Source organism: Pristiophorus japonicus, unplaced genomic scaffold (assembly GCF_044704955.1).
Source record: "Pristiophorus japonicus isolate sPriJap1 unplaced genomic scaffold, sPriJap1.hap1 HAP1_SCAFFOLD_112, whole genome shotgun sequence".
Taxonomy (NCBI): Eukaryota; Metazoa; Chordata; class Chondrichthyes; family Pristiophoridae; genus Pristiophorus; species Pristiophorus japonicus.
Genome location: NW_027250777.1, coordinates 590,359 through 601,571, shown reverse-complemented (window position 1 = coordinate 601,571; position 11,213 = coordinate 590,359). Strand labels below are relative to the sequence as shown.

General features: G+C 47.4%; 1 non-coding gene across 1 annotated transcript; it reads right to left on the bottom strand.

Annotated features, from left to right (window-relative positions):
• Window positions 1-5,673: 5,673 nt before the first annotated feature.
• On the bottom strand, window positions 5,674-5,746 carry trnae-uuc (transfer RNA glutamic acid (anticodon UUC)). The gene has a single exon. It is a non-coding gene; the product is annotated as a tRNA-Glu (tRNA).
• Between the last annotated feature and the right edge of the window lie 5,467 nt (window positions 5,747-11,213).

The window sequence follows — 11,213 nt, the reverse complement described above, 5'->3', positions numbered from 1 at the left end:
CCACCATGAGCGCCCAGCATGCTGAACTGTCCGCCGTTATGTACGTGGTGACCCACCCCGAGGAATTCCCTACCCCGTACACGATTTGCTCGGAGAGTATGTTCACCTGCAATTCGTGTACAGAGTACCTGACTATATGGTCCCGTCGCGGATACACGTCCGCTGACGGGAGACCCCTGGCAATCAAGCCCCTGCTGGAGAAAATCATGACAGCGGTGGGGGAAGAAGGAAAGGTCTACATACATAAGGTGAAGGCCCATTCAAAAACCGAGCCCTGTGCAGAGGGAAACCAACAGGCTGACAAACTGGCCAAAGAAGGTGCCCGCACGGGAAAGTTCTGGGACCCCTATGACACCGGCCGCATAGCAGCGGTCAAGAATAAGAACAGGGCAGCAGAGAGTACAGGGATAGCTTTGGCCCCGGACTTAAAAACAGTTCAGGCACAGGACCCGGTCCTGAAAGCTGTCCTGAACGCGCTAGCTAGAGGAGAGAGAGTAGAAGGTCCGTACGGCACAGCAGCCATTACCGTTAAGGAAGGCATGCTGTTTAAAGAGGGACAATGGGTCGTGCCACAGCAGCACCAGAGGGAATTCATAAAACTGGCCCATGAGGGTCCAGGAGCGGGACACCCCGGGCCTGAGACCACCTGGCAATGGGTGGAACAGGCAGGATGGTGGCCGGGACTCAGGGAGGATGTCCGTGGGTTCTGTGCGAACTGCCTGGTGTGTCTGCGACCAACCCTGACCCCCAGAAAAGGAAGGTGTCCCTAGGACACGTCAGGAGGGTAGAGGGACCATGGCAGTCAATCCAAATTGACTACATCGGGCCCCTACCCACAGCCCAGGGTGGCTACAAATACTGCCTAGTCCTGGTGGACGTGTTCTGAAAATGGGTTGAAGCCTTCAACTGCCGAACAGCCACCGCACTAGGGACAGCTAAGATTCTAGTGAGGGAAGTATTCTCCCGGTGGGGACTCCCACAGTATGTGGATTCGGACCAGTGGAGCCATTTCACCGGGCAGTTATTGCAGGCAACCCTTAACGTGCTCGGCATTGAGGGGAAATGGCACATTGCCCACAATCTACAGTCATCGGGTAATGTGGAGCTTTTAAACTACACCATTAAAGAAAGGCTGCGGAAGGAGACAGGAGACTCACCCCAAAAGTGGGTGGAGGTCTTACCGTTGGTCTTAATGGGGATCAGAGCCAGCCACTCAAAGAGCACGGGGTATTCCCCATGCGAGCTCATGACTGGCCGGATCATGCGGACCCCCACCCATGTCCTAGCCCCGGTGCTCACAGAAGGTCAGCTCAGAGAGGTGAACTGGGACTGGTTTGTCAGGAACCTGTTTGAACACCTCAAACAGATTCACTGGCAGGCTGCTAGTAACATGGGCAGACAGCATCAGAGTAACCGATTGCTGCTAGAACCCAGCAAACACCACGAATGGGAGATAGGAGGCCAGGTCATGGTGAGGAACCATGCTCGGGTCGGGGTTTGTGAAGCATTATATATGGGGCCATACAGCATTGTCGACAAGGCAAGCCCGATGGTCAATGCCATAATGCTGCCCCGCTGTACTAAGTGGTTCCAATCAACCAGTGCAAGCTCTACAACCCAGGGTCAGCCAAGCACAGAGGGCAGCCGGGAGGGGTGAACCGTCCTCAGGACAGGGACCCTCCGTTGGCCGTCCCCGACGGTGGAGGGCCCACAGGGAATGTGGCAGGCTCAGAAACCGTGCCTATAGGGACGGTGAATTGCAGTACTGGAGGGGCTATCCCACCCATCGTTTGGGATTCGGACGCACCCCCAGTAACCCAAGCCCTGAGAAGGACCCTCCGTACACCACGGCCAAAGATACCGTGGTCACCGGCATCTGAGCCTCAGCGATTCTACCCTAGGAGAAGGGCAGCCTGACAGGAAAGGCCGAAGGTCAGAAGTACAGAGGCCACTCAGAGTAGGGACCCCCAGCCAGCCGCCTCCAGCGGTGAGGGTCTCACAGGAGCAGTAGCATCGAGTTGTCCCAGAGACAAGGGTCTGCAGCTCACCGGCTGCGGGGAAACCCTAGCATCCAGGCGGCTATCAGACCGCACCAGGCATGGGCCTGACAGGGACTAACCAGGCCACCCGCAGACGGGTGGCGGCTGTACATAGCTCTAATTTTTAGTCTAAGGTAGCTGACTGCACCATTTTACATTTTAAGGTTTAGTTTAGAATTGAGGGTAATGTTGCAGTAATGTTTAGGTGATTGTTTTGAGTTTGTCTTGTGTGTCAGCCAGCCTGAGAGCAGTTCTCAAGGGCAGGATCCAGACATTACCAGGTGATGGACAAACCTCAGGAGACCAATTGATGTTTTTTAATTTTAATCTATGTTCTTCCTTCTGTAATGTGGTTGTACGTTGACTACATGCTGGTGAATATAATGTCATTGAAATGAAATGTAACTGTGCTGAAATGCAATTGTAGGGATGGAACCCCCTCCAAGCTGGGAGGGTGTAAACGTCAAAAGTTTGTACATGTTAAGGGAAAAGTGTGTATCTGTGGTGATGTTGCATAAGTGTAATGCATATTTTGGTATTAGTTTAGTTAATTTACGGGGAAGGTTATTTCTTGGGTGCCAGGAACTTTGCTCACCTGGAAGATGATACCATAAATGACATGGTATCACAGGGGGGGAATGTAGAATTTACCAATATCTCGCAAAGATGCCTGGTACCTTTCCCCTGCAGAGGAGAAGAATTCCTTTCTGGGCTTTTAAAATGAGTTTAAAGGGGCAGACGACGCCTGCAGGGGATAAAAGGGAATGCATTCATCGAGACCCACCCCCCCCCCCCCACAGTGTTTGGACTCATAGGAAAGAGAATTCAAAATGGACCTAAATTTCAGAAGCCTGAGATCCCTTAAACATCTATGGAAAGGAGCAGATCAATTTTAAGATTCTACAACATTTTGGCTGCGAAAAAGAGTTACCGAGTACAGAAGGTGGCGCTAAACTCTGTGAAGCAAATTCATGTATTAAGGATCCCAGACTGTCTGGGGGGAACTATTCACCCCATAAGAGATAATCGAATTACCCAATCAAGCACAATGGAAATCATGGTCAGGAAACTGGACAATCCTCAAACAATGCAAAACCAGTGATAGCACATTCTCACACCCTAATCGAGTTACTGCCGACAAAGGAGTCATTTGAAAATCAATGGACAGAACAGTTTAAACAGAGCCCAAGAGATTTGATGGGAGATAACAAAGCCTTTTTTTGTGGATATATCTATCCCCCAGTTTTACAAGGAAAAACTAACAGAACACAGACTGGAACTCGCACTGACTCGGACAAGGACATAGACTGGAACACAGACACAGACACAAGCAGCCTGCTTCCTCTGCAGTGAAGAAATGGAACAGTGAAGGAAACTACCAGAACTCATCAAGAACTGACCGAGCACGAGGCCCACGAAACGGAAGGTTGTCAGCAACCAAATTGACAATCACTCTACAATCTACTTCTGAACGACGCAACTGGGGAGAAATTACCAAAAGGGACTAACTAAAACTATTCCTAACCAAAGAAAGTGGGTACTTACCCCATACATTCAAAACGCAACTTAGCATATCAACGGACGCAACCCAACCGAAGACTACGCAGTCCGAAGTCCTCTCCTCTGTCCGGGGTACGGCACGCCGAGAAGGCCAAGTGCAGCGAACCCCGAAACCGCGAATCACCGGCAACTGTCTAAAGGGATTGGTGAGCATAGCTCCTGAACCCTCAGAGCTATAACTTAGTTAGTTAGGGGAATTGGGAGGTGGGAGGCTGGGATAACTTGTGTAAATGTATCTGCATTCTCCTCTTTACTCCATTTAGAGTTTAAGCTGTATTCTTTTCCCCACAGGCTGTAATTTGACAATTTATTCAATGTGTTGTACCCCTCAGTGTGTATTGGTCTGTGTGTGTTATTAAAGGTGTGCCTTTTACTTCTTTATAAACACAATAAAGCCATACCTTCTTCACCTTAAACAGATTCACTGGCAGGCTGCTAACAACATGGGGAATGAACTCAGCACATTCGCTAAAGTGTTCAGGACAGAACTCGCCCCTGAGCATGTATGAGGAAAAAGCTCCAGAAAATATTCTCGGCCAGGGAGCTTTCGCTTGTGAGGTGAACGTGTTAAGCGCGACACTGTGGAAACATCTCCACTTTCAGCACCAGGTCAGACAGAAATGTGAAGCGAGCAGGTGGACTGCAGAATCCCAATTTTAAGGAGTTGGTCGTGGTGTCAAACAAAGAGTTTCACTAAATGATTAAAAATAAGAAATGACAAAGTCGAACATGCATCTCCAGAGGAGACTGCGATCTGAACACAGCACTTTAAACCACTCCGCCACCCTGAGTATTCAATGCTAGATGTGGCCACCTGCAGATTGATTTTGAACTTTTGTGTCCTGACACATGAAATAAATGAGGGCAGCAGGCGTATCTCTGCCTGACACCGGGGAAACAGTGAGATAGATCTTGGCGCAAGGGTCTGGTTATTGCCAAACAGCAAAGAAAATATTTTCTGGAAGAACAATGTTGAAAATAATTACAACCCCAACATGACGAGAACACACAACCTTTCGATTTGGAGGCAGGCATGCTACCATTGCCTGACAAGGTCGACACATGAAGTCTGCGATGTTCGGCGATATGAAGGTTTCACAATGCAAGGGGCTTTAAAATCCCCGCAATTCCCACCAGGAATCAGAAGCAGCGCTCCCCTGTCAGTCACCGTATGTTTTTTTCTTAAACTTTTGTATTGTTTTCACGGGAAAGCATCATTAATTAACCCCTCACCTTCTTTTGCACAATGAAAGAAATGCTAACTGAGGGAGAGTCGATACTTCAATCATTTGTCCTATGCTTTGGGGAGTGGGCAGGGAAGTGGACCTGAGTCCATGATTGCATCGGCCATGATCGTATTAAATGTCGGAGCAGGATCGAGGGGCGTATGGTCGACTACTGCTCCTATTTCTTATCTTCTTATGTTCTTATGCATGTTGACCCATTTTACTCACTGTATTTTAGGAGTCTGGTTCAAAATCTTCATTGCTGATGACACCAGGAATCTGGGGCAACTTTTGTCAAATTTAACAGCACCGGTTATTCCTACCATGCACAGAAAATAGAATCAGTAGTGAAGATGAAATCCTACGGTGCTCATTTTCAGATTCAATGCAGTAGGATTTCAAATAAAGTAAAAGAATTTTACAGTGAAAAGATTTAGAAGTGTTACTTGTATTTGTGTCTTTAATTAAACTTTGTGGCGTCTGATTCCCGTTCATGCCATTGCTGAAGAAGAAAGGAAGGTTTGACGTTGACCAGACTGCACTGCCCCTGATATTTGTGGGCTCATCCTTTATATTCAGTAGTTTCTCGCCCTTTGATGGGCTGCAGTGTAGCGGATATCACGTTGGCCTCACACGCGAAAGGTCCCCGGTGGATCCGTTTTCTCTCACTGAAAGTTATCTATTTATTGGTTAAATAAAGAGCAATTCAGGAATAAGGGAACCCTTTTGCCAGGAGAATAAATAGCAAATAAAAACAGCAAATTCTGCAAATCTCAGGAAATCAGGCAGCATTTGCCAGGAGACTGAACTCGCCTCCGATTGTTCCCATTTGGCAAGTTGAAACAAAATGTTTCTGCCTGGGATCGAACCAAGGACCTTTTGCGTGAAAAGCAAACATGATAACCACTACACTACAGAAACCACTGGTACAACAACCCCAACAGAGGGGAGCTGACCAATGAGCTCCCTCTGCGCTGATCGGGAATGAGGAGGCTCACCTGAAACAACTTCTGTCCCACACTGCAAGTTCTCAATCCTTCTCCTCCACTGCCCTTTACAGAAATGTCACGGATCACCCAGCCACCGTGTTCACTTCCACATCCTCACAGTGGAGCCACAGAGGCTCCTATCGTCTCCCCGCGATCAGCGAACTCGCCCTGTTTACTAAATTAAACCCCGAACACGTGCCCGGCAAAGGGCAGGAGAAGCCAGATAGTCTATAAGCTCGGTTTATCGCAGAAATTATTGGTATTCATGGTGATTACAGCAATTATTAATCGTCTCACAGACCTCAATTATTTTTATGCGATGAATTGATCGAGTATCGTTACCAGGTCAGTGCGGCAGATCTTAACCCCTCGACCACCAGGGAACAGTTATGATAGATGTTGATATATTTATATATATTTATATAAGAACCTGAATATCAACGGCTAGCTACCTTGACCTCATGGCGAACAGCAGTGCATCTAACTTTGAGTGAAGTAAATTGTTCCACAATGATACCCATTTCATTTTTGTTCGCTTTTAAACACTAGAAACTGAGACAGGGGGAACAAATAGAGAAATAAAAGCACAGGGATAGAGACAAGAGGAAGAGAGAAGGGGAAATATACTGCCCCCACCCAGAACTAATGCAGAAACCCCTCTGCTGCGCTCGTGGTGGCCACCCACAGCCTGGATACACTAACGGGAGAACACCAGCGGCGTGTCGGGGCCATAAAAGGAACGGCGAGCGGCCCTGGGAGCAGCTTGGAGGTCCCGGGAGACTATTCCAGGGATCAGCGTGAGCTGGTGCAGGAGGGCGGCGGCAGCGAAGAGTGACATCATCAAGGTCCAGTTCAGTGATTGGAGCGTGGGCAGATACAGCAGGAGCGGCGAGCTCGGGGCGAAGGAGCGGCGAGAGACTGTAGAGGGATGTGATCAGGGCCCAGGGGAGGCATGAGTTCAGGGTCAGGGGCCCAGGGGCTGCACGGGCCAGCCCACACTGCGATATGTGTGCACACTGGGTCCGTGCAGCAGAGCTGGTCTCCAGTCGTCTTATTTCACCCTTGCCACTGGACCAAGACCTCGCTCTGTCAAGCCCGTGTGATGGCTGGGGTGCAACGGCCATCACACGTTAAAAAAATCCACGCACAGGCATCTTCCACCCTTCAACATACATTTCAGGACCTGGAATATTGAAACACCTGTGAACTCATCCTTTTTTGGCGAGGAAGCAAGTCATCCTCTCTTCGAGGGACTGCCTATGATGATGATGAACTGGATTTGCTGCAGTCCGCGGGCAGCAGGTGATGAAAGCGGGCGTGAGAGGGTGAGTGACAGGTGGGCATTGCTTCTGATGCTGTCTGACCCACGGTGGGAGCGGCCGGGGATTTTAAAGCCCTTTCATTGCACCAATGCAGGGTAAATGAAACTGTGTTTCAGGAACCTTCATGTTTCCAAACATGGACAATTTGAACTCTAGACCTCGTGGTGCAACGGTGGTGTGTCTGACTCCCGATCAGAAGGCTGTGTATCTAAATCATGTCGGGATTATTGTTCTTCAAAAGTTGCAAACTTCTTTGCTGTTTGGCTATAACCTGACACTTGCTCCAATGTTTGTCTCACTGTTTCCCTGTTGTCAGGCACAGATATGCCAGATGCCCTCATTTACTTCATGTAACAAGACACAAAAGTTCAAAATTTAAATGAACTTACAGTCTGGATGGCCGAGCCGTCGAAGGTGCTGCGTTCAGTTTGCAGTCTGCTCTTAAAGCGCGGTTTCAAATCCCTTTTCTTATTTTTAGGCATTAAGCAAAACTCATTTGCTTGGCACCACGACCAGCTCCTTAAAAGTGGGATTCGGCAGTTCACCTGCTCGCTTAACATTTCCGTCTGACCGGGTGCTGAAAGTGGAGATGTTTCCGCAGTGTAGCGGTTAACACGTTCGCCTCACACGCGAAAGCTCACCGGGTGGGAATATTTTCTGGAACTTTCTCCTCATGCATGCTCAGGGCGAGATTGTTCTCCTGTGAAAGGTCATATGATCATAAACATGTAAGGATTAAGAGCTGGAGTAGGCCTTTCGGCTCCTCGAGCCTGGTCCACCATTCAAGAAGATCCTGGCAGTTATTCGACATCAAGTTTAAACATCTGGGGCGGAGCCAACAGGCGCCTGGCTGCAATCAGTGACAAAAACATTTGCTTTAGCAGAAGCACAGCGAGCTCAGTTGATACAGTGTGAGATTTTTAATCTCAGGTTCTCGGGTTTGAACACCAAGTTTGTTGATTACTTTTTAACTACATTTTATGTTGATTTCACGGGAATACATCGTTAATTAACCGATGATCTTCTTTTGCACAAATAAAGAAATTCTAACTGAAGGAGATTCCATAATTGGATAATTTACCTATGCTCTGCAAGTTAACTCTTAAACCATAAACCATTTTACACACTGCTTTCGGGGTCTGGTTCAAAATGTTCATTGCTGGTAACATCAACAGGAGACTGGGGAAACAGTGAGACTGACTTTAGAGCAAGAGTCTGGTTATTGTGAAACACCAAAGCAAATATACATTCTGGAAGAATAACATCGAAAGGAAATGAGACCCGACACCCAGAAAGAAGTGTTAAGACAGAAGATGAAATGCTGCATCCCTTTCTGCAAAAAATTCCTTTCACAAACATTTCTCTGACCGAAGCTGCACAAAACAAAAATGTTCGTTTCAAAGTCATTAAACTCCCGAATTTCCGCTTCACCGGAATCTCCTGAATCAGATGCCTCTAGTTTTGCCGACTCAATCCATGTCCCTTTGCAATGTTCTGCTTCCAACCTCACTGTGAAATGTGCCACTAACTTATAGAATCATGGAATGGTTACAGCACGGAAGGCCATTCGGCCCGTCGAGCCCGTGCCGACTCTCAGCGAGTCCCACTCCCGCGCCCTGTCCCCGTCGCCCTGCAATTGTTTTTCCTTCACACACTGATCCAACTCCCGTTTGAAAGATAAGATTGAGTCTGCCTCCACCACCCTTTCAAGCCGTGCATTCCAGATCCTAACCACTTGCTGCTAAATGGTCATCTCCTGTTCCTATGTGTAAAGTCTGGGAAACACGAGATCAATTCCTGCCACACTCACAGACTTCCTAAATATAGCACCGTCTTTCTATTCTCATAAAACCAGCTCCTAAAGTGTAGGCCAGCTGTGTAGGTGAAAGCTCTGGTTATGTTCCTAACATCACTTCAATTGCAGTGTTTCCTTAGTGTAGTGGTTGCCACATTTTTTTCACCCGTGAATGATCTTTGGTTCGAAACTGGGCGGAAACATTTTGAAAACCCGTTTAATTAAATATTAGAACAAATGGATTTATTCATATTAATGTTTCAATATTAACAAAACACAATGTCCCACAGCCTTGTTAAATTTTCTGATATCTATGTTCAGTTCTGTATACACTCAAACTCGACACTTGAACTGAATGCTAATATAAGTATTGGAGTGGGAACTCACTGGATAACAGCACAGCTGGCAATGTTTGCAGAATATATTCGTGACACCAAAGCACACAATGACAACCTGGAACTGTGCGGCACAGTATCCTCGGGGAAAACAGTTGAAGTCCCTGAGAGGGCTTAAACCACCAACTTTTTGGTTAACAACCGAACACGCTAACCCATTGCGCCACAGAGACTGACACAAGTGTATACTGCAAGACATCCCAAACCAGGGCGTCCGTCAGTTAAAGCTTCAGATTGCTCCGACCAGTTGGAACTTGTCCAGTCTCAGTTGCACCTTTCCCAAATAAAGGGTGGGACATTCATTGTGGATGCGTGGAAGCAATCTGATCCCGCACACTGCAGACACTTCCATGTCACCGCCAACCAGCTCTCCCACAACCGGTGTGATCCACCTTCCAGCCTTCCGGTGCCTTGTCTGTGACAAAGTATTCTGATTGTCCCGAAGCCTTATTAGGTTTTAATTCCTTTTCAGCTCCTGACTGCGGATATTCCTGTGATTAAACGGGAACTAAATGCTTGCAGGGACAGTTGGATTCACCATTTCTTTGCTTGGTGAAATTTCAAAGATTGAAAGTGACGCATATCAACCCCAAACCTCGTCACCTACTCGCTAACCACTACACGCTGCTCCCGTGAGATGGAAGCCCAGTTGCTGTTTCAAGCTTGAATGCAGGTACAAGCAGAACTCATTCAAAGAAAGTCCAAGTCCCTGAGGCACCTGATTTTTTGCACCAAACTCCTTTGTGAAGAGTTGAGATTCGTGTGGGGTGATTTGGGCACATCTTTCCCCACACTACAACACTTCAAACATAACTCAAGGGCTGTAAAGCGCTTTGGGGCGTCATGAGTTCCTGAAAGGCACTGCAGAAATGCAAGTCTTCCTTTGCAAAATTTCTATGCAATTTCAAAACTCGCCGGCAAAATAATGGACTCATCCAGGATTGGAAGCCAGGACTTCTCACAAATTTCATTTAACTTCGACTCATCTGAAGTCACACCTTTAGATCAATGAACCAACTGCTTGACAATCAGAATGGTAATGTATAGCCATTATAAAAGCAAGTTTTTGTGTGTGGCTACTCTTGATTAGAGAAGCACGTGAGACCGAATCAGTGACTTTGCTTTTTCGACCTGTCTTCTGAATCACCGCACGGTCCCACTCCGACAGTCAATGAGCTGTTGGGACGTTAGTGTATCCAGGCTGTGGGTGGCCACCCCGAGCGCAGCAGAGAGGTTTCTGCATTAGTTCTGGGTGAGGACGGTATTTCCCCTTCTCTCTTCCTCTTGTCTGTATCCCTGTGCTTTTATTTCTCTATTTATTCCCCCTATCTCATTTTCTAGTGTTTAAAAGGGAATAAAAGATGAAATGGGTGTCACTGTGGAACAATTTCTCTCGCTCAAAGTTAGATTCACGACCGTTGTGCCATGAGGTCTAGACAGCTTGCCGTTGACATACAGGTTCATATATAAATATATATTTTTATATTGATACAAATTATCGAAGCTGTTCCCTGGTTGAGTGGTTAAGATCCCGAGCATTAACCCTTTCCATTCTCAATCAGTTCATCGCAGAAACATAATTGAGGTGTGTGAGAGGATTAATGATTGCTGTAATCGCCGTTAATAACCCCACTACTATCTGTTACAGAATGAGCTTAAACATTCTCCCGCTTCTCCTGCCCTTTGCCGGACACATGTCCCGGGTTTAATTTTACAAACTGGGCGAGTTCGCTGATCGCTGGGAGACGGTAGGAGATTCTGTGGCCCCACTGTGAGGAAGTGGAAGTGAACACGTGACATTTCTGTAAAGGGCAGCGGAGGAGAAGGATTGAGAACTTTCAGTGTGGGCCAGAAGTTGTTTCAGGTGAGCCAACACATTCCTGATCC